Source organism: Lissotriton helveticus, chromosome 2_2, assembly GCF_964261635.1.
Source record: "Lissotriton helveticus chromosome 2_2, aLisHel1.1, whole genome shotgun sequence".
Taxonomy (NCBI): domain Eukaryota; kingdom Metazoa; phylum Chordata; class Amphibia; order Caudata; family Salamandridae; genus Lissotriton; species Lissotriton helveticus.
This window is the reverse complement of record NC_136060.1, coordinates 347,702,457-347,729,015: the sequence shown is the minus strand read 5'-3', so window position 1 is coordinate 347,729,015 and position 26,559 is coordinate 347,702,457. Positions and strand designations below refer to the sequence as shown.

At 42.1% G+C, this 26,559-nt stretch overlaps 1 protein-coding gene across 5 annotated transcripts in view; it reads right to left on the bottom strand.

The window, feature by feature from the left end:
• Positions 1-26,559, bottom strand: part of SORCS2 (sortilin related VPS10 domain containing receptor 2) — a 2,165,153-nt gene that overhangs the window by 1,752,828 nt on the left and 385,766 nt on the right. The gene's annotated exons all lie outside the window — the stretch shown is intronic.

Below are 26,559 nucleotides of genomic sequence, written 5' to 3'. Positions count from 1 at the left end.
CTACTTCTCATTAATGGAGCTGCAGGTGCAGATTGTATAATTTATGCAAATTGTGTTATTGCTGCTGTTAGTTCAGGGCTAAAGGGTTCTCTGGCTCCTGATGTGAAAGTTTATCTAACCGTTATGTTCTTCTTAAATCATTTTCTGCATTAGTAATTAGAATGTGTTATTTACTCGGCTTCTGGAAAATATCGCAATTAGACTCTTCCCAAACGACTTTGAACATATTCAGCTATTTACAGAAAAGCAATGTCTGAATAGTCTGTGACAGCCTGGTCCTGCATGCTAGATCTGATTAGGTAATCTCCCTCGCCCATGTTGATCAAGTTAAAAGAGCTCTTTAGCTCCCATGCTCAAGTTTTCAGTATACCCTCACTTCCATGAGCAGCCGGCACAGGCAAGAGCAGGAAGGCAGTGAGGAGGGGTAGAGCGGGGAGGCAGTGGGGAGGGGTGGGGCGGGGTGTGGCTCAAGTAAGTCAACATACGATGGGAGAAGTAAAATTAAATGAAAAAAATAATAACACCACTTGCAAGGGAAGTGGTTTTATTATTTAATTTGACTTCGCCCATCGTATGTCGACTTACCCGACCCCCACCACGCCCGACCCTGCCCCGCCTCACCGCGCTTACCTGTGCCAGCCGCTACTGCTTTCTTTTAGAATGTTTATATTCATGTAAAACAAATCCCAAGTGCACAGCTACCGAGCAGCTTCATGGGGACAATATGCCTGTAGTTTAATTCCAACATTGGGTGCCCATCAAAGTGGACAATTTACTTTAGGCTGGCCGCCACAAGTGTGGCAGGGTATGCTCAGACGTGAGTCCCTTGCTCACTTTGCCACTGGATTCAAGCAAGCCGGGCTGAAGACGGCTGGAATGCCAGAAACTGGTCCTCGGAAGCTTGTTTCCGGTCCAGGGAAGGCTTGGCTTGGCAGTTCGGGCTGGACTGTTCCCATGAGGCACAGGGTCAGACTGATTTGCATATAGCCATGTCTGAACTGGGGTGGCAGAGTGGGCTAAAGAACGGTGATGGATTAAACCCAGATCTTTTGACTGGGTGTGAGTGTTTGATTGGTTCAGATGCTCCGTTCATTACCACCGCCTTTTTCACCTACAGGACCTGCACCCCAAAACTACTGTCTGTGGATTTTCATACACCCGGAGGCCTGTTTATTACTCTCACTAATATTTACACCCAGACTAGAAATTACTCTTTCCAATAATCACATAGCTCCAATCAGGGTTTTTCGGTTGTATTTTTCTTTAAACTTCACAGAGATTACTTTGAGTCATTGACAGGCACTGAAAGAAACTCGCACTGCCTTCAGCCTCTGCTCCAGAGTTCTCCATCGTGGCCCTTTATAAACACTGTTTAAAACTGACCACAATTGATAGCTTTGGCTTGGAGCCTAAGGGCACCACTGTGTTTTATCAGTGCCTGTAAGTGGGTCAAAATATTTGCCCTACCACTTTAATTCGTTAGCAATCGCCTTTGAGTGCGACAACACAACATTCATAATCCCACACCGACCAATACAATGGAGTATGGTAATTCCAAAGTCCAGGATTAGTGAAAAAATAGGTGTAATTGTTTGGATTGCAAATGAGGGCCATGTGGCCATGTGCAAGCCTCATAATGAGAGTCGATCAGTGCATGATCGGTGTGCCCATCTCCTTAACGCAAATCTTTTTTTGGGGTGTTCACTTTACCCGAGAGTGTCTCACATAAGTGAATACCTAGGAAGGGAAGAGGCTCCCTCGCACAGTAATGAGAGTCATATAAAATAAAATACCTTACACAGGCCCTTGTGAGTCGTGAAGCCCAATGCTTTCCAACATGCGTGGTGGCTCCCGATCCCACACATATTAGTATTACAAGTAATGCTGAGTAAACTACTTAGGAAAATCTCTCTATTCACTCTTGCATTTTTTCCTCAGGTCAGTTTCAGAAGGCCAAAAATGCCAAAATCCACCACAGAAATTGCCCAGTAATTATCAAGACATGCAGATTTTGGCACAAAATCACCCACATCCATATTTAATTTTTGCGTTACTACGGAGAAAGCTATAATTGGGGCTATTTATTGCACCTACTTAATAATAATCCCCAAGGCATCATTATTTATCAGGTTAGATAAATATTGCACCAAACACAGGACCACTTGTTACTGCCTTTGTCAAGACAGGAATCAGATATAGGAACAGCAGACGAAGCTGAAACATGCAGGGAGTATTGGAGGGGTTAATACAATTCCTTGTCCATGTATAGGTTTGATCACCTTGACGGTGGGTGACTCATCTGTTGGCATTTTTAAGTTTTTCCTGATGTATTACGACCCTTTGAATGTATTGAGGGTTAGCACTAAAAAGAAAGCAGCTATATCAGTAAAGATAAAGTTACTAAAAATAAAGTGATTGTTAGAACCTATATATGTATGACCATGAATCAATACGGTTGTGGCAAAACCCTATGGTAAAAAAGTGAGACTTCGTGGAGGCTGGATATTCCAATGGCACTAATGAGGATTGTTGCAAACATCTATTAGACTCAAAAATAAGGGAGTAGACTTTTCAAAGAAGGGAATTGATCCCTATCATCACTAATCCATTTGTACCTCAAACATTAGGGACTGCCATAAAATGAGAGTTAATTAACCAAGCGTACATGGTGCAGAAAGTATGGAGATATGCACCATCAGATCCCAGCTTCAGAGGGGAAGAATGCTCATAGGAAACGAAAACATTTAATGAAAAAACAAAGAATCAAAATGTATTAGTTGAATCGTATTATTATTCTAGCCCTATGCATGCATAATATGCCTGCTGCATATGTATGGTTAGGAATGCAAGGAATGCCAGATAAGTTATGTAAATTGTAACAGTTTCTCTGTTCTCTGGTAAGTTTAGTAATGCACTAGTAGATGTGTAGCTACAATGTGTAGGTGTGTCATATATTTTCTGATTTTCTTCTACAAATAATGCCGTATGTAACAGACAGAGAGATTCAAAGCTACCTTATTAGGTCACACAGATATTGTTGCTACAATCAATGCCAGCAACAGAGGCCCACAATCTTCAATCTTCGTAAACTGCCAACTGTACTTCCAACAACATGCACACATCTGCCCTGCAATGAGCAGGTTGTCAGAATATTGATACCAACACTAAAGTCTCACAGAAATAGTGTGCCCTAAGTAGCATACACAAAAATATTCCCCATTGAGTGTAGGTTTTCAATTATTAGCTCCAACTGGAGGAAGATTTTTAAACAATATTTAAGCCTCAATAATCTGGCACTATGCCCAGTGCATGCACACCTCATGCATTCTCATGGAGCTGTATTGTTAGTGACTTATGAGCGCTCTACTGCTTCTCTAATTTAATTATCAATTCTTTAATGCGGACGCGTTCTCCAGCGAGACATCATCCTTCATTCCACTGACTGCATGTTACCAAAAATCGAATCAGAATCCAGTTTATGTTGAAAATCCCAGAACCGTCTGGAAAGTCACCCACAGACTAAAAATGTGCAGCGGTGTCCTGCTAATGGCAGATTCTCCACTAACAATAACATATTAGTTCCTTCTCTAATCCATGTGAAAATGAGATAGACAGGAAAAAATCAGTCAGTGTGAACATAGTATAAAGTAAAACAAACACAAGGAGATAATGGACGGAGGGATGGAACTTTTCAGGCACTCACCCCAGTCACTATTAGATCTGGGTTGAATCCATCATCGTTCTTTAGCACACTTCGCCACCCCAGTTCATACCCAGCCATATGCAAATCAGTCTTGACCTTGTGCCTCATGGGAACAGTCCAGCTCAAACTACAAAGCCAGGTCTTCCCTGGACATAGATCTAATAGTGACTGGGGGTGAGTGTCTAAAAAGTTTCAGTGCTCTATCCATCATCTTATTGTGTTTGCTTGTTCGCCGTAAATTGGCAGGGTATGCCCAGACGTGGGACCCCTGCTCACTTTGCCACTGGATTCAAGCTACCGTGGCTGATGAGGGGTGTTACCCCAAAAACAGGTCCCAGGATGCTTGTTTCTGGTCCAGGGAAGACATGGCTTGGCAGTTCGGGCTGGGCTGTTCCCATGAGGAACAGGGTCAAGACTGATTTGCACATGGCTGGGTCTGAACTGGGGTGGCGAAGTGAGCTAAAGACCGATGATGGTTTCAACCCAGATCTGTGACTAGGGGTGAGTGTCTGAAAAGTTTCAGTGCTCCGTCCATCATCTTATTGTGTTTGCTCATAGCTTAAAGTAAGCCAGGTGCTCCTGCATCCTACTCAATGCAAGCACAAGAGTATTTACACCCCTGAAGAGATGTTAAAACCAGAATCAGTTCTTCAAGCACAAAAGCCATTTAAAAGAACACGGCATGCATGGTGTGCCCGTTTTAAATATGTCTGCATTTTCTAATGTGCCAATGTAAAACAAATCCTGTGTAATATGGATATATCTGATGGTCTAACTAACATCACAATATAAGTTACTTGACCACTTAGCTCTCAAATTGTGAATTCTGAATTGTGTTCATGATGATGAATGGTATATTATGTACATATCTTGTTACGCCATTATTAATATTCAATGTTTTATTATCTGCCGATAGTAAGGGTCTTAAGGTTTCTTGTAAAGTTCTCTGATGTTCCTTGAGTATGGTTGGTGCTATATAGCCCTGCAAATAAATACGTTCAAAATTCGTAGTCATTATTGAATGAGATCCACAGCTTTTGTTAATAGTTCACAGGTTCCTACATACGCTTAAGGACTGTTGGGATTTTCTTCAGCAATGCTTCACTGCTGCGAGGCAACGGAACTGAAGCTTCCATGTCATTAGCCCATTACACTATGCTGTGTTAGAGCACTACTTTTAAATGGTTAAAGTCCCTTTTAAGGGTAAGATATGAAAATGTTCTTATCCTGATTTTGTCATTGTGCTTTAAAGCACTTGTAAATGTAAATGTAAAATGTAAATGTAGGTGTACTTATATAGCGCAAACCTGTCACCCAAAGGGCATCCTGGCCCTTGCTTAGGGAACCCGTCCTGGTATTCCCCTGTGAGAAACCCCGGCAGGGTGTCCACAAGGTGAAAGCCAGGCATCCCGCCGTGAGGGGCCGTAGTGGAGATTAAGCAAGCTATTGCCCAGAGTTGCAGAGTGTGACCCCGTGATTCGAGTAGGCACCGGAGCGAGAATTGTCGAGTCCGTGGAATTTTTGAGCCCGAGATCCGCCGAGGCGGGGAATCGAACCCTGGTCCACGGTCGATCTCAGCTTCCGGGTCTGCCGCCTCTAACCACTGAGCCACGCTTCTCCACCACTTATTTGGGGTCTTGTCAATCAGAGAGTTGCTCATCATGGTGCTGGCTGGGACATATTTTTTATACTGAGTGTTCTACTAAGCATGCTGGAGTGGAGAAGGATTACTCTGTGACACAGCTAAATCACTCACATTTAGCACTACTGAATGCTGTGGTGTGCTCCTGTGGATGATGAGCAAATGCAAGCAAAGTGAAAATGGGCATTGACATTTAACATTGTGCCCTTTATAGGCCTCGGCTACAACAGCTTTAGCCATCTGTGGGAGCTCTGTTATTTCCAATACATATCATATTCTTCGGATGAGGTTTGAGTCAGTCACTTGCTCATGACTGGATGGCTTTTTTGTCTTTCTCTTGTGTCTACTCTTGAGTTAATAGCTTTTCTCTCTAATCTTTTGTTTGTACCAGCCAGGTGCATTCCAGTCGCACACTCTGCTGATTGGATGAGTTGAATCCTTCTGCTGCTACCTTTAGAGGACTCTGACTCATTTGTTTAGGTCACGCTAGACAGCGCATGCACTGTCTCTTCTAGAGCTGCTGTAATCAGTCTGTGGGCCTCTAGTCCTTCCCCCTTCTTGCCATTGCTTGTAATTTGTCTATGTCAGTGTCCTTTAAAAATCCTTACTTGCTAGTGGTCAGTCCTGCCTCTTTGTCCCTCCGTTCTCTCTTCTGTTTGCTCCACAGAGCAGGGACTTAGTACTGTCTCATTCCGCTATGGTTTTGTATCTGTTCTTTGGGAGGCTATTTTTTTCTTGGTTTCCTGCTCAGTTACTATTTGTCTGTGTTCAGCTTCAGCACCCTAGCTGCTTATATTTAAATATAGCATTCTTCCTCCCACTGCCTCTTAATGCCACAGTTGTGTTACTGTCGCCTCCTGCCCCATTGCTTGTATTATTTTTAGCCTTTTTTTGCACTTTTGGATGTCAATCATCAGTTGGGCTTCTTTTGGTAAAATGTTTGGTTGGTTTTCGACTTCCTTTTAAGGGGGATTGGGCTTGTTTTTTCCTGCTGACATTTCAGAACGGCAGGCTGTAAAAGAGCTATATCCACAACACTACTTACTGCTAACATCATGTATTCTAAGGTCCAGGTTAGGTGTTACAGCTGGTGACAGGAGTTGCCATCCTCAAATGTGAAGAAAGCACCAATTATTTTACGTACGTCTCGTAAACGTTCCAACAGCAGCATGGTGCCCACCATAGGAACATTCTGTGATTTTGAGTATCACTTTAGTTCTCTAATAGACAGTTATGCCAGTAGAAAAAACTTGTAGTCGTCCTGCTTTGGTGTTGTGGCTCTTCTGATAGTCCTTAATCTAGGTCTTTCGCTAAGATGGGGGGTCGCAAAATCCTGTGAATAATTGTCCATTTCCTATGTCTACTGGCCATCTGTGTTAGACAGTAGAGTACAAGTGCATTTACATCAGCCTCCAAGACGTGTCTTAACTGTGGCTAAGTAAGCAACTAAAGAAAAAAAGCTATATTTTTTTCTATTTGCTATCTTTTGTTACTATGGCGGCACTTGCGCTTTAGCTGTAAATATCGTAAGCTAAAGCGCGGGTGCCACAATTGCTTAAAAAGTAAAGAAATAGAAAAATAAAGTTTTTTCTATGTCTTTACTTTTGAATCAAACGTGGCTTACGATGTTTACAGATAAAGTGCGAGTGCCACAAAGGGTGTGCATCTGCAAGAGTTTGAGGTATTGGCAATGCCTTTTATTTATGTGTTTAAAAAACCTGCAAGCAGTGTTTATGCACCGCTTGCAGGTTTTAAAAACACATAAATAAAAGGCATTATCATTTGCAATGCCAATACCTCAAACTCTCGCAAATGCGAGGCCTATTGCATTGCAAATGCTTGTATTTAGCTACCAGCACTCCATGGAAATGCATGTATTTCCTTGCTCTCTCTCCCACTTCTTTTCTTTATAGTTGATTGATTGATGTGATTGCCTTTGTTTCCAGGCCACTTTCAGCTCCATGCTTTCTTCTTGATCGTTGTCACACTTCCTATTTTAATTTTTAATATACTTGGGTTTTTGAGGGCCCTTCAGCTACAGAGTACTATAGGGCCCTAAATATTTTCTTTTCATCCCCTCCACCTCCTGTCCTGCTTTTCTCCCTGCCTCAATTTTTACTTTATTTTGTTTTCTTACGAGGGCAAAGGAGCTGCAAAGTGCTTGTAGTTCACTTGTTTCCTTTTTTGTGCTAGCATGCACTGTTTTTAACTTTAATATACTTTCAATTGACCCTTGTAACATGGCCATCCACCATGTTAGAACAGTGGAGTAACAAGCATTTGCAATACAATAGGTCTCGCATTGCGAGAGTTTAAGCTATTGCATTGTAAATGACAATGCCTTTTATTTATCTGTTTTGATACTTAACACATAAATAAAAGGCATTGTAATTTACAATACCAATAGCTCAAACTCGTGTAAATGCGAGACTTTTTTAATTTAAAAGAAGCTGCTGCCATTGTCCCGGGCTGCTTGGAAAGTGAAAGTGCACATGGCACGCTGAATTTTGCAGGAAAGCATGTCAACCCTGCAGTAGGAAAAACTCATTAAAGAAAATAGTGCTTACAGACTAAGACTAAGACATACCGTTAACAACAGAAGTAAAAGGGCCAGTCCTCCTGGGAGGTTACAAATGATGACAAGGCGGTACTAAGGAGAGACTAACAAGCCTGTTCCCAAATCAGAAGCCAGCATTTACGAAGGACAATGACAAAAGCCAATGAAAAATATGGGCAGAGAGTGGGCAGAGCTTCAAGCCCATACTAAAATACCTCCTAGAGCAGCGTATGATTTGCCCAGGCTCGACCTAAAAATGGCAGCTGTGCATCACAGCACATGCTTTGCATGATGCAAACAAGTGCCATGACCCAAGCGGCTATCTTGGAATGGGTTGCTTTAATATTAAACACATCTCAAGATTGCTGGCTATTTGTGTGCATGTAACGTTCATATGCATTAAAAAAGCATTGGCACTGCGCGATTGACCCCACATTTAGAAACGCTGGTGCATCCGGATCAATCTGGATTCATGCCAAACAGGAGTACTACTTTAAATCTAAGAAGAATTCATGCGGTCATGGCGCAGATCCCAGCCATATCAGAGCCAGCCGTGATCTTGTCCTTAGATGCACGTATGGCCTTCGACATGGTCGAGTGGCCATATCTATTCGCGGTTCTGAGACATCTAGGCTTTCGTCCAAAGTTTTGCGCATGGATCAAACTTCTCTATACGAAGCCACTTGCACATGTAGTGGCCAATGGCCATATTTCCAGGGATTTCCGGCTGAGTCGTGGTACGCGTGAGGGATGCCCCCTGTCGCCTTTGCTTTTTGCGTTAATTCTGGAACCTTTGGCAGCATGGATACGGTGGGATCCCAAGATAAAAGGTCTTAATTGGACGGATTCGTGGGAGGACCGCATATTGTTGTATGCTGATGACATTCTTCTCTACCTGACTCGTCCCAGGCGCTCACTCATGGTTCTCCTTGACATATGTAAGATCTTCGGGAGGGCCTCGGGATACACCATCAATTGGGCCAAGTCTGTGTTGTTCGTCCTCAATGGGCCCCCGCCTATCCTCCCGAACGACTTCCCCCTGAGGGTTACTGCCGAACCCATCAAGTACTTGGGGGTATGGGTGACACCGAATCAAGAGTCCTTTTACCGACATAATCTGATGCCACCGCTTGAGCGACTCCGCGCGGATGTAAGGCATTGGCATTCCCTGCTGCTGACCTTGTTAGGGAAAGCTGCCCTGTTTAAAATGATGACACTACCGAGATTTCTTTATATCCTAGAAAATGCCCCGTTTCTGGTGCCTCCGAAGTATTTTCAGTCTATCAACGCATTGGTCACTCGTCTACTCTGGGGGGATAAACCTCCACGTATCTCCCGACTTAAGTTGGTGAGAGGGTGGTTTGATGGGGGTATCGCACTTCCGGATGTCCAGTTGTATTATTGGGCGTCACAACTTAAAATAATAAATCACTGGCTACATGTACCACAGACGGAGCCCGCGTTTAAGGCGGATAGATATGACCTAGGGGCTGGCGGAGTGATGACCGCACTCTATGATCCCCGGAGTGTAGCTACTCTGATGGGCCCTACGGCCCACACGGTGAAGCTTTGGCACATGGCATCAGCACGTCTCAAATGTCAGAACACAATCACACTGATGACACCACTCTGGGCGTCGTGCCGCCTTGGCCGACTTTGTAACAGTAAAGGGTTTGGGGCCTGGGATCACATAGGAATCTCGACGATCGGAGACATTTACAGACGAGGTAAAATCCTTACTTTCGACCAACTGGCGGCCCAATTCAGTTTGGTGGAAGCATAACGTTTCCGCTATCTACAAATCACTCATGCTCTGCGGTCGGTACTACCGACGGAGGGACAACTGCCTGAATCCACTCCTCTGGAGGATAGATTGCTTACGGAGCATATGCTTAAGAAAGGGACCTCATTGGTTTACCGTAAGCTAATTAACAACATAACTGACCCCATGGACAGACTTAAAACTGCTTGGACCTTAGAACTGAATAACTTTGATGACTCGGACTGGCAAATCGCACTCTCCTCGCCACCGGAGGTTGCTATATCATCACGACTCCGACTGGTACAATTGAAAGTCTTACACAGAATATATTACACTAGGGTCACATTACATAAGATAGGAAGAGCCTCACACCAATATTGCCTGAGAGGTTGCGGAGAAGAGGGGACGTTCTATCATAGTATTTGGGAATGCCCCGTGATTGCTAATTATTGGAACCAAGTTGCGAGTTTCGCTGCTCCCTGAGCCACGACGGTGCTTAGTGAACATCTGGGAACCGAATGACCTCAGTAATCACCAGGAAGCTTGGGCTATGTTAGGTATTATGTACGCTAAGCAGAATGTGGCCATGGCCTGGGGTTCCCCTGTGTCCCCGGCGCTTAGAGACTGGAGCACGGATTTAGACTCAGCGATGGTTGCTGAAAGGACAGTATATTTGAATAGGAAATGTCCGCGAAAGTGGGGGGCACTCTGGGGAGCCTGGAATGAATACAGAGGGGACATTTGTGAACCACCTCAGTTGGACAGTGATACAGATTCGGATGGTTAAGGGAGGGGAGACGGGAATGTCCAAGGTTTATGGGCTCTGTTGCTGGGACATCACAATTATGACACCTGTTTCTATTTGCAAGCATGTACTGTATCCACCTTATGTCTTTACATTATTTATGTATGATTACTAAGTGTAATGTACCCTTAAAAATGTCCGATGTTCACTTTATACTTTCAATAAAATTTTCACCAAAAAAAAGCATTGGCAAAGCAAATTGCTCAGCCTTTTAGAGAAAAGACGTATTCGCTTTGCAAATGCGTGTTTTACTTTGAAACTGTGGGAACAATCATGTTTACACCACAGGCATAAAACATTAGAAAATCTACCTTTAGATGGGAAGAGTTGATGACAGTATGCCAATATGTTTTTATGGAAGTATTTTTTAATGTTATCGTTTACTGGAGTACAAATATAAAATACTTTTCCTAATCTTTTCCGTCGCTGTGATAGCCTCTTCCTTGAGAGTGATGAACCTCAACAAAATAGGAGTTAGATCTCTGGGTCCTTATCTGAAAAATGTTAATCTCAGACATTTTTTTATTCGCTGCCTTTTCATTACTTGCCTGAACTGTGGGCTCTGGAGCACAGTCTCCTCAGGGGGCTCCTGCTCTTGGATCCCAAATTTCATAGACTGACTTGCTGCGCTCCTTGTCTTCTTCTGTATCTTCCATGTTGTCCTCCTCTCCTCGCAGGTTTTGAAGCAGGAATAGTTTTCTGTCTCTGCCCTCCCCTGGCTGGTGGACTCCCCCCATGGGGCTTTCCTCGATTGGTGTCCTCGGCTTGTCACCCCCTCCTGTCCTGCTTCTCCGGGGTGATGTCTGCTGCCTCATGTCAGGCATCTCCCATCATCCATGGTGGGCTTTTTATGGGCTGGTTCTTCTTTTTGTCCGGGGTTTGGCCTCTATAAATCTCTTACAGATGCCCTCCAGGTTCCTCCTTTGGGCCGGAAGATGAGAGATAATTCATGCCTGACTCTCCTGAATGACACTGCTTATGTGTCACCTGAAATGATGGCCTGAACCGGATGTATAAGGTAAGGCTGCCGGGCAAATTGGTGAATTTTTCCATGGAAGGTATCTATCTTCAAGAAGCACCGCCAATAGTTCCTGATTCCTGGTTTCTGGATCTACCCGTTGCACACATTGTATTTATTTATTTTCAGCATCCCACAACGTTTATAATGTGATCCAATTGAAGTCTGTGGAGTACTTCCTCTGGTTGAATGTATTTCATGATAATCCCACTTTGCACGCCTTGATGTCCAGGTCTCTCTGCAGCCTACAAGTCTTTCTAGCACCTAAGGCATGAAAGTCTTTTATGCTGATTTGGTCACTGCCGATAGAGGAGAGTCTCCACAATATGAAAGAGTGTCTGGCTGGACAGCTTGACTGATGCACTCACACTGAGGTGCCCCATTGCTCAGTCAATCCTATAACTCACCTTGGCTGCAATTATAATATAATATTACCCGAGTCAGTGCCAAGATTGTCGCTCTCCTCTATTGATAGGTGGCCCCTGCCCCACCTCCTTTGCCCTAGTCATTCCTCCTCCTTTTTCGATGCTTTTGAAGGCTTTCGCTCTAATGGAAATTTCAGACACAGACAGGAAATCTGCAAAAAACAAGTCTTAAAAACAACGAGGGGGTCTACCTGCAATTGCACTTTAGAGTATAAATGCAAAACAAGAGGGGGCAGAACTCAAGCAGAAAGTACAGCGCAAGGTGCTCTGTGAGGTGATAGCTACCTCTCTATCACACCAAAACAGTTAAAATTAGAGAAACAAATGAAAGAGGCATCTAACTGCACAAAATCCAGAATACAGTTACCAGTTGGCATTTCCAACTGGAAACTCTATTCTGGATTCTTTCAAGTTAGGAGCCTCTTCTATGTGTTTGTTTACGTGTAGCATTTTAGAGAATGTATGTATTGATTTATTTTGCAGTTTTTATGTGGCACAAACTCGATCCGAAGTTATTAGAGCGCTTTACATGACCACCAGTTACATTACACAAGGTCAGGTACTCCTTTTTCTAGTTTTTAAGGTACAGAGAGATTTACTGATTTACGCAGAAGTACAGAATGTTGAGTCGATGCCAGGACTCTAACCTGGTTCCCCATTTTCCAAAGTCGGCAGCTCTGGCTGTAACACCACATCTTTGTTAGTGCGTTTCGGGTAAAACGCCTCAGTACTTCTTTGGTAGTATTTTATGTACTCTTAGATGCCTTTGTGAATTGGCCCCAAAACATCTAAAGTTGAATTAAAAGGACTGTTTGAGGGAATATTCACACACAATTCAGACAAATAGAAAGGAAAGGATGGTTTTTAGGTTGTCAGAGAGCGGGCGCTCAGCCAGGGTAGAAGCACTATAGAACCAATGTAGTGTGGTGCAACTGGGTGAGTGGATAACCATATAACCACCCAAGGAGAAGCGAGCAAGCTCACTAATCCACAATAACACAAAATGGCAAACCCTATGCACACACTTGACAAGTAGAAAGCGGATACAATGTCCTAATGTAAGAATTTCAAAATGCAGAGAAACAACAGTGATATGCAACTTGAAAATATAAGTAATTCAATGTCAATACAGAAGTCTTGGTCTCCTTGTTTATTCCAACACAGCATGTGAACAACCAGCCGACACGTGTTTCATCGCATCTTGCGAATCTTCAGGGCTGGAAATAATACAGAAAACAAGGAGCTATACTTGGGGATATATACATTTGTATGTGTGATCCTGAATAACACTTCAGGTCAGCCCGTGAGACAAGCATCATTTTGGATTTTCTCATGCATAAGTTTCTGCCCCTGAGATGGTTGTTGGAAAACATCCATAAGTGTGCTATTGTGCTCATAATATGCTCGTGCATACCATGCAATTGGGGTGAAACGTAGTGCACTTCGGCACCCTAATCGATAGAGTGAATTCACACATATATATCATCTACTGTAGTAACCAAAGTTGTGCATGGTGCCGTGCTGCACTACAGTCTATATCGAGTGTAAGGTATCATGCATGTATTGTGTGCTCGGTGACATAGAAAAATAAAATTTCGACACATACCTCCATTGGTTGTGTATTAGACCATAAGGCCTATCGTGATCGATAAATATGAGTGGATTTTAAGAAACAAGAGAGGGAAGACAACGGGAAAGAAGGGGGGATAGAAAGAAAGAGAGGTCGAAAAGTTAGATCTATGGAGATATCTATTATTGAAGACTGCTCACTCGACTAAGCACTTATTGAGATTAATTCTAGTAGCTCGCTCTATCATTATGTTATATCCGCGTTTATCAAAAATCAGGATGTGCATTTAGTAGCGACAAAAATAAAAATTATAATAAGAAAACGGAAAGCTCACCGCTCTTCCGGTGATACTTCCGACCCGGAAGGGCCCAAGACCATCCAAACGCGGTTGAAAATTGTGGTATGGTTACTGCAATAAAGTTAAAGAATATGGGGTTATATATGTCCCCTTATTTAGAGAGGGGAATTATAGGTGATGAATATGATTCTCGTTAGGGCTAGTGACTTATTAGGTACTATATTTATCTGGCTGCCCTCTAATAAGAGGAACGAAACCGTACCAATATTATTCCTGCTAAACAACATTGTAACATCTCCTGACGTGTTGATATGTCAGTTCCCTTGATCACCATAAGTTGATGCTGCTGACAAACTTAAAAACTTTTACTGTGGCTTCACGTGGTATATTATTTCGACTTGCTTAGAGTTCTGTATATGTCGACTCCTGCTAATATTATATAGACGATCAAAATACATAAGGCATATTTAAATTACCTTATAAGCGAAGTGCGCTTGTTCTGGGTTGCCCGGGGGAAGGTGTATTACTCGATCGCTTTGGGTCTGAAAAGTGATACACATACAGGGTATTAAACTGACTTAAAGGTGATTTAGCACCAAGCCTGTTACTCGACATTCCATTCGAATTCTGATTCAGACAGCCTACCTGAAAAGACGGGGTGTCTTGATTATTGCGGGTGATTTTGAAGCCTGTTCCGGACTTGGTGTCTGTAAGACAAACAATCCGGACAGGCGGGTTAGGAAACCTCCAAGCTGTCATACTTGGCAAGACATACTTGGCAAGACATAACATCTCACCGGCTAGAAACCACACGGTAGCGTTACCTGTAAACGTCTTGCTGCTTCTCTCTTCTCTCCCGGGTCTCCTTGTTCGAAGTGCGAACACGTGACCCGGAAGTGAACTCGGATTAAATACCGTCCCGCCCACTGATGGCGAAACGTCATCCGTGTTAGTTTAATTTAAAGTGATAGATGTAGCGAGAGGGAAACTGCTAAGAATCAGACTTTCACATTTGCTTGGAAATTAAATAAAGTTCTCCATATAGAGAAAAGAAAAAGAATTACGTGTCAATCCGCAAATTGCGGTAGGTGATATTTATCCGACATATAGTGCTGGTGAATAACATGCTCAGTGCACTAATCAATAGCGGTTGCTCCAAAATTTTGTGAACACGCTTGTGAAGATGTTACAACTACCTCGCATGTACTCGCAGCGGTGGTAGAGAAACGTGAGATGATCTCCTCCCAACCTCTCTTACAATCTACAAGTGTTACTAGTAATTATGATTGTAAGTGTTATATCATCCAAATGCATCTTATGGAATATACAGTGGTTATGCTTATGATTAACATATTTGTATAATGCATAGAAAAACCTGTGTTGAACTAGAAACCTAGTAGATACTACTATGACAAACAGCAAATTATGTTAATACAGTAGAATAATCCATCTGTTATTGTCTGAAATATTATGCATTGATACGTGGTAAATTCACTATGACAATGACACATTCAGTATAAGTCCAATAACTCAATATGCTTCATCCATTATGTCATAGTTATTGTATTACGTAAATCAACAATTCTTCTATTTTACCTTATATCAAGTTAGGAATTCAGTCACCTAAGAAGAATTGAAGCTCTGAATCATAGTTTAGGCCTAAGCCGACTGCGTACATTTTCATGATCCACATGGCCTCTGTACGTCGTAGTTTTAGTTCCCTGTTGCCTCCTCTGATCCCTAGGTTTACTACATCAATACCAAAGAAGGAGACACACTTCTCATTCTCAGAGTTCTGGCAACTAGCCACGTGCAATGCTACAGGGTATCTGGGATCTTGTTTAATTATGGCCCTCATATGTTCCGAGATCCTGTCTTTGAGGGCACGTATGGTGCTTCCAACGTACTGTTTACCACATTTACACTGAATTTAATTCTCTCCACCACACTTTGAGAAAAAGCATGACGAAACACTGGGGTATACTCAAGAATGAGAACTCCTTAATCCCATTCATCACAGATAGGCCCCAGATTTGCTACAGGAGAGGTAACACCCTCAGAAATAGATTGAGTCCCACTGTACCCCATGGTCTACAGGCAACAGATTGGCTCTCCTCCAAAAACAAGGGTTTTTACAAATGTGGATTCTGTGCCATGTGTAGGTGGGCCAAACATAAGACAACACAATTTTCTAATCCCAAAGGTGAATGTTTCTCCATAAACACTAACATTAACTGTCTAACTAAATATGTGGTGTACATAATACAATGTAAATGTGGTAAACAGTACGTTGGAAGCACCATACGTGCCCTCAAAGACAGGATCTCGGAACATATGAGGGCCATAATTAAACAAGATCCCAGATACCCTGTAGCATTGCACGTGGCTAGTTGCCAGAACTCTGAGAATGAGAAGTGTGTCTCCTTCTTTGGTATTGATGTAGTAAACCTAGGGATCAGAGGAGGCAACAGGGAACTAAAACTACGACGTACAGAGGCCATGTGGATCATGAAAATGTACGCAGTCGGCTTAGGCCTAAACTATGATTCAGAGCTTCAATTCTTCTTAGGTGACTGAATTCCTAACTTGATATAAGGTAAAATAGAAGAATTGTTGATTTACGTAATACAATAACTATGACATAATGGATGAAGCATATTGAGTTATTGGACTTATACTGAATGTGTCATTGTCATAGTGAATTTACCACGTATCAATGCATAATATTTCAGACAATAACAGATGGATTATTCTACTGTATTAACATAATTTGCTGTTTGTCATAGTAGTATCTACTAGGTTTCTAGTTCAACACAGGTTTTTCTATGCATTATACAAATATGTTAATCATAAGCATAACCACTGTATATTCCATAAGATGCATTTGGATGATATAACACTTACAATCATAATTACTAGTAACACTTGTAGATTGTAAGAGAGGTTGGGAGGAGATCATCTCACGTTTCTCTACCACCGCTGCGAGTACATGCGAGGTAGTTGTAACATCTTCACAAGCGTGTTCACAAAATTTTGGAGCAACCGCTATTGATTAGTGCACTGAGCATGTTATTCACCAGCACTATATGTCGGATAAATATCACCTACCGCAATTTGCGGATTGACACGTAATTCTTTTTCTTTTCTCTATATGGAGAACTTTATTTAATTTCCAAGCAAATGTGAAAGTCTGATTCTTAGCAGTTTCCCTCTCGCTACATCTATCACTTTAAATTAAACTAACACGGATGACGTTTCGCCATCAGTGGGCGGGACGGTATTTAATCCGAGTTCACTTCCGGGTCACGTGTTCGCACTTCGAACAAGGAGACCCGGGAGAGAAGAGAGAAGCAGCAAGACGTTTACAGGTAACGCTACCGTGTGGTTTCTAGCCGGTGAGATGTTATGTCTTGCCAAGTATGTCTTGCCAAGTATGACAGCTTGGAGGTTTCCTAACCCGCCTGTCCGGATTGTTTGTCTTACAGACACCAAGTCCGGAACAGGCTTCAAAATCACCCGCAATAATCAAGACACCCCGTCTTTTCAGGTAGGCTGTCTGAATCAGAATTCGAATGGAATGTCGAGTAACAGGCTTGGTGCTAAATCACCTTTAAGTCAGTTTAATACCCTGTATGTGTATCACTTTTCAGACCCAAAGCGATCGAGTAATACACCTTCCCCCGGGCAACCCAGAACAAGCGCACTTCGCTTATAAGGTAATTTAAATATGCCTTATGTATTTTGATCGTCTATATAATATTAGCAGGAGTCGACATATACAGAACTCTAAGCAAGTCGAAATAATATACCACGTGAAGCCACAGTAAAAGTTTTTAAGTTTGTCAGCAGCATCAACTTATGGTGATCAAGGGAACTGACATATCAACACGTCAGGAGATGTTACAATGTTGTTTAGCAGGAATAATATTGGTACGGTTTCGTTCCTCTTATTAGAGGGCAGCCAGATAAATATAGTACCTAATAAGTCACTAGCCCTAACGAGAATCATATTCATCACCTATAATTCCCCTCTCTAAATAAGGGGACATATATAACCCCATATTCTTTAACTTTATTGCAGTAACCATACCACAATTTTCAACCGCGTTTGGATGGTCTTGGGCCCTTCCGGGTCGGAAGTATCACCGGAAGAGCGGTGAGCTTTCCGTTTTCTTATTATAATTTTTATTTTTGTCGCTACTAAATGCACATCCTGATTTTTGATAAACGCGGATATAACATAATGATAGAGCGAGCTACTAGAATTAATCTCAATAAGTGCTTAGTCGAGTGAGCAGTCTTCAATAATAGATATCTCCATAGATCTAACTTTTCGACCTCTCTTTCTTTCTATCCCCCCTTCTTTCCCGTTGTCTTCCCTCTCTTGTTTCTTAAAATCCACTCATATTTATCGATCACGATAGGCCTTATGGTCTAATACACAACCAATGGAGGTATGTGTCGAAATTTTATTTTTCTATGTCACCGAGCACACAATACATGCATGATACCTTACACTCGATATAGACTGTAGTGCAGCACGGCACCATGCACAACTTTGGTTACTACAGTAGATGATATATATGTGTGAATTCACTCTATCGATTAGGGTGCCGAAGTGCACTACGTTTCACCCCAATTGCATGGTATGCACGAGCATATTATGAGCACAATAGCACACTTATGGATGTTTTCCAACAACCATCTCAGGGGCAGAAACTTATGCATGAGAAAATCCAAAATGATGCTTGTCTCACGGGCTGACCTGAAGTGTTATTCAGGATCACACATACAAATGTATATATCCCCAAGTATAGCTCCTTGTTTTCTGTATTATTTCCAGCCCTGAAGATTCGCAAGATGCGATGAAACACGTGTCGGCTGGTTGTTCACATGCTGTGTTGGAATAAACAAGGAGACCAAGACTTCTGTATTGACATTGAATTACTTATATTTTCAAGTTGCATATCACTGTTGTTTCTCTGCATTTTGAAATTCTTACATTAGGACATTGTATCCGCTTTCTACTTGTCAAGTGTGTGCATAGGGTTTGCCATTTTGTGTTATTGTGGATTAGTGAGCTTGCTCGCTTCTCCTTGGGTGGTTATATGGTTATCCACTCACCCAGTTGCACCACACTACATTGGTTCTATAGTGCTTCTACCCTGGCTGAGCGCCCGCTCTCTGACAACCTAAAAACCATCCTTTCCTTAAATTCATTAGTCAGTTTAGGGTTGCCGCCTAGCACTCTCAAACAACAATACCCGAGTTGTTTACCTCTAGTAGATCCACAACTGATTCAGCTCACATGGATCGCAGCAAAGCTGCAGAGGAACTTTTCGATAATCTAGCCAAAGGCATGTCCACTACAACTGCCACCACCAGTACGAACCCTCCGCGGAAGGAAGGCCTTAGAGACAAGTTTATAAAACTTGAACGTCTTAAGAAACAGGAGAATGCGAAGTGGTGGGACGGCACCACTCTCAAACAATACCTGAGATTAAAAAGAATACCCAGGGGCCTCAGAGGTCAAATCTTTCCCACTTATGACAACTTAGATGCAGACCTGATGTCTAAGTGGGAAGATTCACTCACAGCAAACTCAATGACCCTTATAGATATTTTAATAGAAAGTTCGGACCGCAAAGTCACTAAGTTACAAGCAGATATTGCTGTGGTCGAACAAGAAATTAAAGACTTAAATATCCCTGAAGCAACAATAAAGAACTATGATATCCTGGATGATATTCTTCTCAAACAGCAAAATGACATCAAAAATAGGAAAGCTAGACAGATTAAACGAGATGAAAATGACTACCAACAGGGCAGGGTATTCACCTACGCCAGTAAATATGATCCACTCATTCCCAACAATCAGACCAGAAATGTGAATATTCCATCCACAACTGGAGCCAGTTCAGTCTCGTCCAGCAATGCTTCTATCAGCAGTGCGGGACTTAGCAGTGAGGAACCAGAAACCGTAGCCGCAGGCAGTGTGGCGACTTTTTCCCAGGAGGTCCAGAGAATCAGGAGAGGCAACCGGTTCCCAGTCCAGAGAGATCCACCCGATCCAAAACCCGTAGGGGCAGGAGATCAAAGGACAGGGTACAGAGACAAGTTAAGATCAGGCACGAACAGGAACTAAACACAAATAGTCAGACAGAAGTACAAGTAATCAACCTCTCCTCACTAGAACTGACACCTAACATGATATCACTGTTAAGCAAAGGTTTGAGTTTTAATCCTTTTGCCACTGGCGATCTCTGTAAACTTAAAATAGATCTATTTAAGTTTATTAGAAACCTTAAGTTAAAGAAACATTTTTCTGACAAAACCAATACTGATGTGGGTAAAAAGAATATTCCTGTCCTTGCCAATACAGAAGAATTTTTGTCAATAAAAGATGTACAAGCTACACACTTACTCTTGTCTATTACTGATATGGAGGATTCACCATACGACATGGATAGACTTTTAATGGAGCTCGACATAGACCCAGATTATAGTGTATCGAGTGGCTTGAAAAGCAAATCCATATGGGTACCTACACTTTCAGGGGGCAATGTAATAGATCAGTTTCACAAAAGAGTACTAGAAGACATTGAACGAATTAACACCTGCAATGCAGTAAAATCATTCAAGTATCTAGACAACCTGACAATCGGAGAACGAGCCGCCTTAACTTCTCTTAGTAGCAATGCACATATTGTTATCAAAGAGGCCGATAAAGGCGGTAACGTTGTAATAATGGACAAAGCAGATTACGAGGGAGAAATTCATAGTCAACTAGCGGACGCCACTTGCTATGAATCAATATCATCTAATCCAATAGGTCCTTTGACAATTAAGATTAACGAGAAACTATTGCTATGGAAACAATCGGGTCTACTAAATGACCAGGAATACCTTTATCTCAAAATTTTCCGACCAACATACCCATGGCTTTACACACTCCCCAAGGTACATAAGAACCAGCCCTTCCCTCCGGGTAGACCAATAGTCTCGGGCATAGGGGGTCCTACCGAGAGGATGGCAGAATACATTGATCTCTTTCTAGGACCCCTAGTACACAATCTTCCTTCATATATACAAGATTCCAGACACATTCTGAGCATTCTGTCAGATATCCAGTGGCAACCGGACACATTTCTTGTAACTATGGACGTTGTGTCCCTGTACACTAGCATTAATATTGATTTGGGGCTACTGGCTTTGAATAGATGTTTGGGGAACAGACCAGCTTCACTGTACCAACATACTGCGATGCTATCAGAAATGATGGAACTTGTGTTGAATAATAACTTTTTCATGTTTGACAAGAAATGGTATCGCCAAAAGAAGGGAGTAGCGATGGGATCGAAATTTTCCCCATCGTTTGCTAACCTTTTCATGGGCAACCTGGAATCGGATCTTATCTGGGGTGACAAGGGCTCCCAATATATTGACTTCATAATTTTCTGGGGACGCTACATAGATGACTGCATTCTCCTATGGTCAGGCACAGAAGTACTACTTATGGAATTCTTTAATTACTTAAATAACAACACTTGGGAAATTAAATTCACCATGACACATAGTCAAACTAGAATTGAATTTTTGGATATAGAACTATATGTGGTAGGCAACACCCTACACAGTAAGCTCTTTAGAAAATCCACCTCATGTAACTCTATATTACATGCTGACAGTTCTCATCCTCCGCACCAGGTAAAGTCTATACCGTATGGTGAATTCCTAAGAGCCAGAAGGCTCTGCAGTGAAGAATCCCAATTCAAAGACTGCGTAGACGACATGAAAAACAGGTTCTCCAAAAGAGGTTACACTAATAATGTGATCCGACAAGCAGAAAGGAGAATCAACAAAACTGTAAGAAAAGACTTGCTACAACCTAGAACACAACCTCAGCTCACAAACAACTCAATCAGGTTGATCACTGAATTTAATTCTCTCCACCACACTTTGAGAAAAAGCATGACGAAACACTGGGGTATACTCAAGAATGAGAACTCCTTAATCCCATTCATCACAGATAGGCCCCAGATTTGCTACAGGAGAGGTAACACCCTCAGAAATAGATTGAGTCCCACTGTACCCCATGGTCTACAGGCAACAGATTGGCTCTCCTCCAAAAACAAGGGTTTTTACAAATGTGGATTCTGTGCCATGTGTAGGTGGGCCAAACATAAGACAACACAATTTTCTAATCCCAAAGGTGAATGTTTCTCCATAAACACTAACATTAACTGTCTAACTAAATATGTGGTGTACATAATACAATGTAAATGTGGTAAACAGTACGTTGGAAGCACCATACGTGCCCTCAAAGACAGGATCTCGGAACATATGAGGGCCATAATTAAACAAGATCCCAGATACCCTGTAGCATTGCACGTGGCTAGTTGCCAGAACTCTGAGAATGAGAAGTGTGTCTCCTTCTTTGGTATTGATGTAGTAAACCTAGGGATCAGAGGAGGCAACAGGGAACTAAAACTACGACGTACAGAGGCCATGTGGATCATGAAAATGTACGCAGTCGGCTTAGGCCTAAACTATGATTCAGAGCTTCAATTCTTCTTAGGTGACTGAATTCCTAACTTGATATAAGGTAAAATAGAAGAATTGTTGATTTACGTAATACAATAACTATGACATAATGGATGAAGCATATTGAGTTATTGGACTTATACTGAATGTGTCATTGTCATAGTGAATTTACCACGTATCAATGCATAATATTTCAGACAATAACAGATGGATTATTCTACTGTATTAACATAATTTGCTGTTTGTCATAGTAGTATCTACTAGGTTTCTAGTTCAACACAGGTTTTTCTATGCATTATACAAATATGTTAATCATAAGCATAACCACTGTATATTCCATAAGATGCATTTGGATGATATAACACTTACAATCATAATTACTAGTAACACTTGTAGATTGTAAGAGAGGTTGGGAGGAGATCATCTCACGTTTCTCTACCACCGCTGCGAGTACATGCGAGGTAGTTGTAACATCTTCACAAGCGTGTTCACAAAATTTTGGAGCAACCGCTATTGATTAGTGCACTGAGCATGTTATTCACCAGCACTATATGTCGGATAAATATCACCTACCGCAATTTGCGGATTGACACGTAATTCTTTTTCTTTTCTCTATATGGAGAACTTTATTTAATTTCCAAGCAAATGTGAAAGTCTGATTCTTAGCAGTTTCCCTCTCGCTACATCTATCACTTTAAATTAAACTAACACGGATGACTTTTCGCCATCAGTGGGCGGGACGGTATTTAATCCGAGTTCACTTCCGGGTCACGTGTTCGCACTTCGAACAAGGAGACCCGGGAGAGAAGAGAGAAGCAGCAAGACGTTTACAGGTAACGCTACCGTGTGGTTTCTAGCCGGTGAGATGTTATGTCTTGCCAAGTATGTCTTGCCAAGTATGACAGCTTGGAGGTTTCCTAACCCGCCTGTCCGGATTGTTTGTCTTACAGACACCAAGTCCGGAACAGGCTTCAAAATCACCCGCAATAATCAAGACACCCCGTCTTTTCAGGTAGGCTGTCTGAATCAGAATTCGAATGGAATGTCGAGTAACAGGCTTGGTGCTAAATCACCTTTAAGTCAGTTTAATACCCTGTATGTGTATCACTTTTCAGACCCAAAGCGATCGAGTAATACACCTTCCCCCGGGCAACCCAGAACAAGCGCACTTCGCTTATAAGGTAATTTAAATATGCCTTATGTATTTTGATCGTCTATATAATATTAGCAGGAGTCGACATATACAGAACTCTAAGCAAGTCGAAATAATATACCACGTGAAGCCACAGTAAAAGTTTTTAAGTTTGTCAGCAGCATCAACTTATGGTGATCAAGGGAACTGACATATCAACACGTCAGGAGATGTTACAATGTTGTTTAGCAGGAATAATATTGGTACGGTTTCGTTCCTCTTATTAGAGGGCAGCCAGATAAATATAGTACCTAATAAGTCACTAGCCCTAACGAGAATCATATTCATCACCTATAATTCCCCTCTCTAAATAAGGGGACATATATAACCCCATATTCTTTAACTTTATTGCAGTAACCATACCACAATTTTCAACCGCGTTTGGATGGTCTTGGGCCCTTCCGGGTCGGAAGTATCACCGGAAGAGCGGTGAGCTTTCCGTTTTCTTATTATAATTTTTATTTTTGTCGCTACTAAATGCACATCCTGATTTTTGATAAACGCGGATATAACATAATGATAGAGCGAGCTACTAGAATTAATCTCAATAAGTGCTTAGTCGAGTGAGCAGTCTTCAATAATAGATATCTCCATAGATCTAACTTTTCGACCTCTCTTTCTTTCTATCCCCCCTTCTTTCCCGTTGTCTTCCCTCTCTTGTTTCTTAAAATCCACTCATATTTATCGATCACGATAGGCCTTATGGTCTAATACACAACCAATGGAGGTATGTGTCGAAATTTTATTTTTCTATGTCACCGAGCACACAATACATGCATGATACCTTACACTCGATATAGACTGTAGTGCAGCACGGCACCATGCACAACTTTGGTTACTACAGTAGATGATATATATGTGTGAATTCACTCTATCGATTAGGGTGCCGAAGTGCACTACGTTTCACCCCAATTGCATGGTATGCACGAGCATATTATGAGCACAATAGCACACTTATGGATGTTTTCCAACAACCATCTCAGGGGCAGAAACTTATGCATGAGAAAATCCAAAATGATGCTTGTCTCACGGGCTGACCTGAAGTGTTATTCAGGATCACACATACAAATGTATATATCCCCAAGTATAGCTCCTTGTTTTCTGTATTATTTCCAGCCCTGAAGATTCGCAAGATGCGATGAAACACGTGTCGGCTGGTTGTTCACATGCTGTGTTGGAATAAACAAGGAGACCAAGACTTCTGTATTGACATTGAATTACTTATATTTTCAAGTTGCATATCACTGTTGTTTCTCTGCATTTTGAAATTCTTACATTAGGACATTGTATCCGCTTTCTACTTGTCAAGTGTGTGCATAGGGTTTGCCATTTCAGACAAATAGAAAGGGCTGTGTCTTCACTGCGCTTTCAGGAAGAGGAAGTTGAACGTTTCGAGGCCGATTCAGATGCATGGAAGAGTACATAAAAAGTACTTGTGTAGCACTACTTCCCGTACTCATCTAGGCTTTTGACAATTGGCCTCCTAGTCTCCAAGAAACTTTCAAAATTTGGAAAACCTGCAGGAAATTACGAAAACTGTACATGTGGGCACATTAGCACAATCCACAGTAATTGGCACTTAAATTGGAGTACTAGTTAAGATGCGATTGACTGAACTATAGTGGTTACTGTGATAAACAGATTGCTATTTTAAGGCTTCTGTGTTTGATCATTCGTTTTAGGTCATTATATAAAGTGCCATGTATCAGCTTTCTTTTAATTGAGAGTGATTGACAGAGGCAAGTTAAAATGCACCATTGTGATAGGATCCAGTGGACGAGTACACTTAATGGTAAGTCTGTGATTGGCCTGTGGGATGCGCCTCAAATTCAGATCTCCGTCACTAGCTTTCGCATCCACTTCTAATTTATTTTAGACAATGCCCCATGTTGAAGAGCATTCCTATGAAAAAGAGACGATGAGCTGGAGTTAGGGAAGAGAAGAGGTCAGCTTCAATCAGCCATGTTTCCGTCATATTTGCTTCTATTTTTTGCACAAGGTATTTTTTGTTGTTGTAAGTATTTTAATATGTTGACTGCTGTATACCGATCCAGCATCACTTACATGGAACACCGCTTGAATGGCATGCCACGCTCCTTGAAAAATATTTTTGTAAATGAATACACAAAAGGCTAGCAATGTCTGACCAACAGGCACCTGTCCGCCTGGACAGCTGCTCCTTTCTTGCACAGCACGTGTCCGCGTAAATCAAATGTATCGGACATTGGTTAAAAAAGCACAAGTATGCTATACATTTTTTTTTAAGTCGCGGTGCTTCTCAGATGTCACACACGTTTTTGATAAACACATTCGAAAGTCTCTATTATTCCAACGTGTTAAGTAGCTGACACTTTAATTGTCAATCCTTGTACTGCATGGTCTAATACATTTTGTTGCAGATGGGTAATTCTGTCACACTGTCAGAACGCGTTAATTGGTCAGTGGCAGCTTTGGTGACTCGGCGGATGCGTCACCGCGCTCCCGCGCGCAGGGCCTCACCCTGTCACCGAGTCTGTGCAGCAGCCGGTTCCGCCAGTGCCCCCGACGCGCCTGCGAGCACCAGGCTTATGGCCGCCCCAGTGAACAGGGCTGCCCATTCATTACCGCTGCACGATGGGCCTCTGCTTTCTTTCACCCCTTTCAGAGAGCAGCTGAAACACACGCATTGCCATTCTTTTCATGCCCCTGGTCTGAACTGATGTCTGATTGTCCGTTTTCCATGTTGGTAAGCACCCAATTACGCTCTCGCCACTATCTTTGGTTTTCCTTTGGCCCAAATCTCAACTGCGCTATTATCTAGGTCAGTGGGGAAACCCGAGAGATGGCAAACCCCGAGCCAAGGACAGAGGGACTCGTCTGTATTTACTGTTATTACCTCGCTCGTCTTCTGCCAATGCTGCCTTTTTTATCCATTCAAGTAATACAAAAAATGATTTTATATACTTGCACTTTCATTTTATATAGCAAGGCAAAATGAATAGTCTTTTAGAGAGCCTCATTCTGTGTGCTACGGCAGAATCTCTGTCCATCACCACCCCCTTTT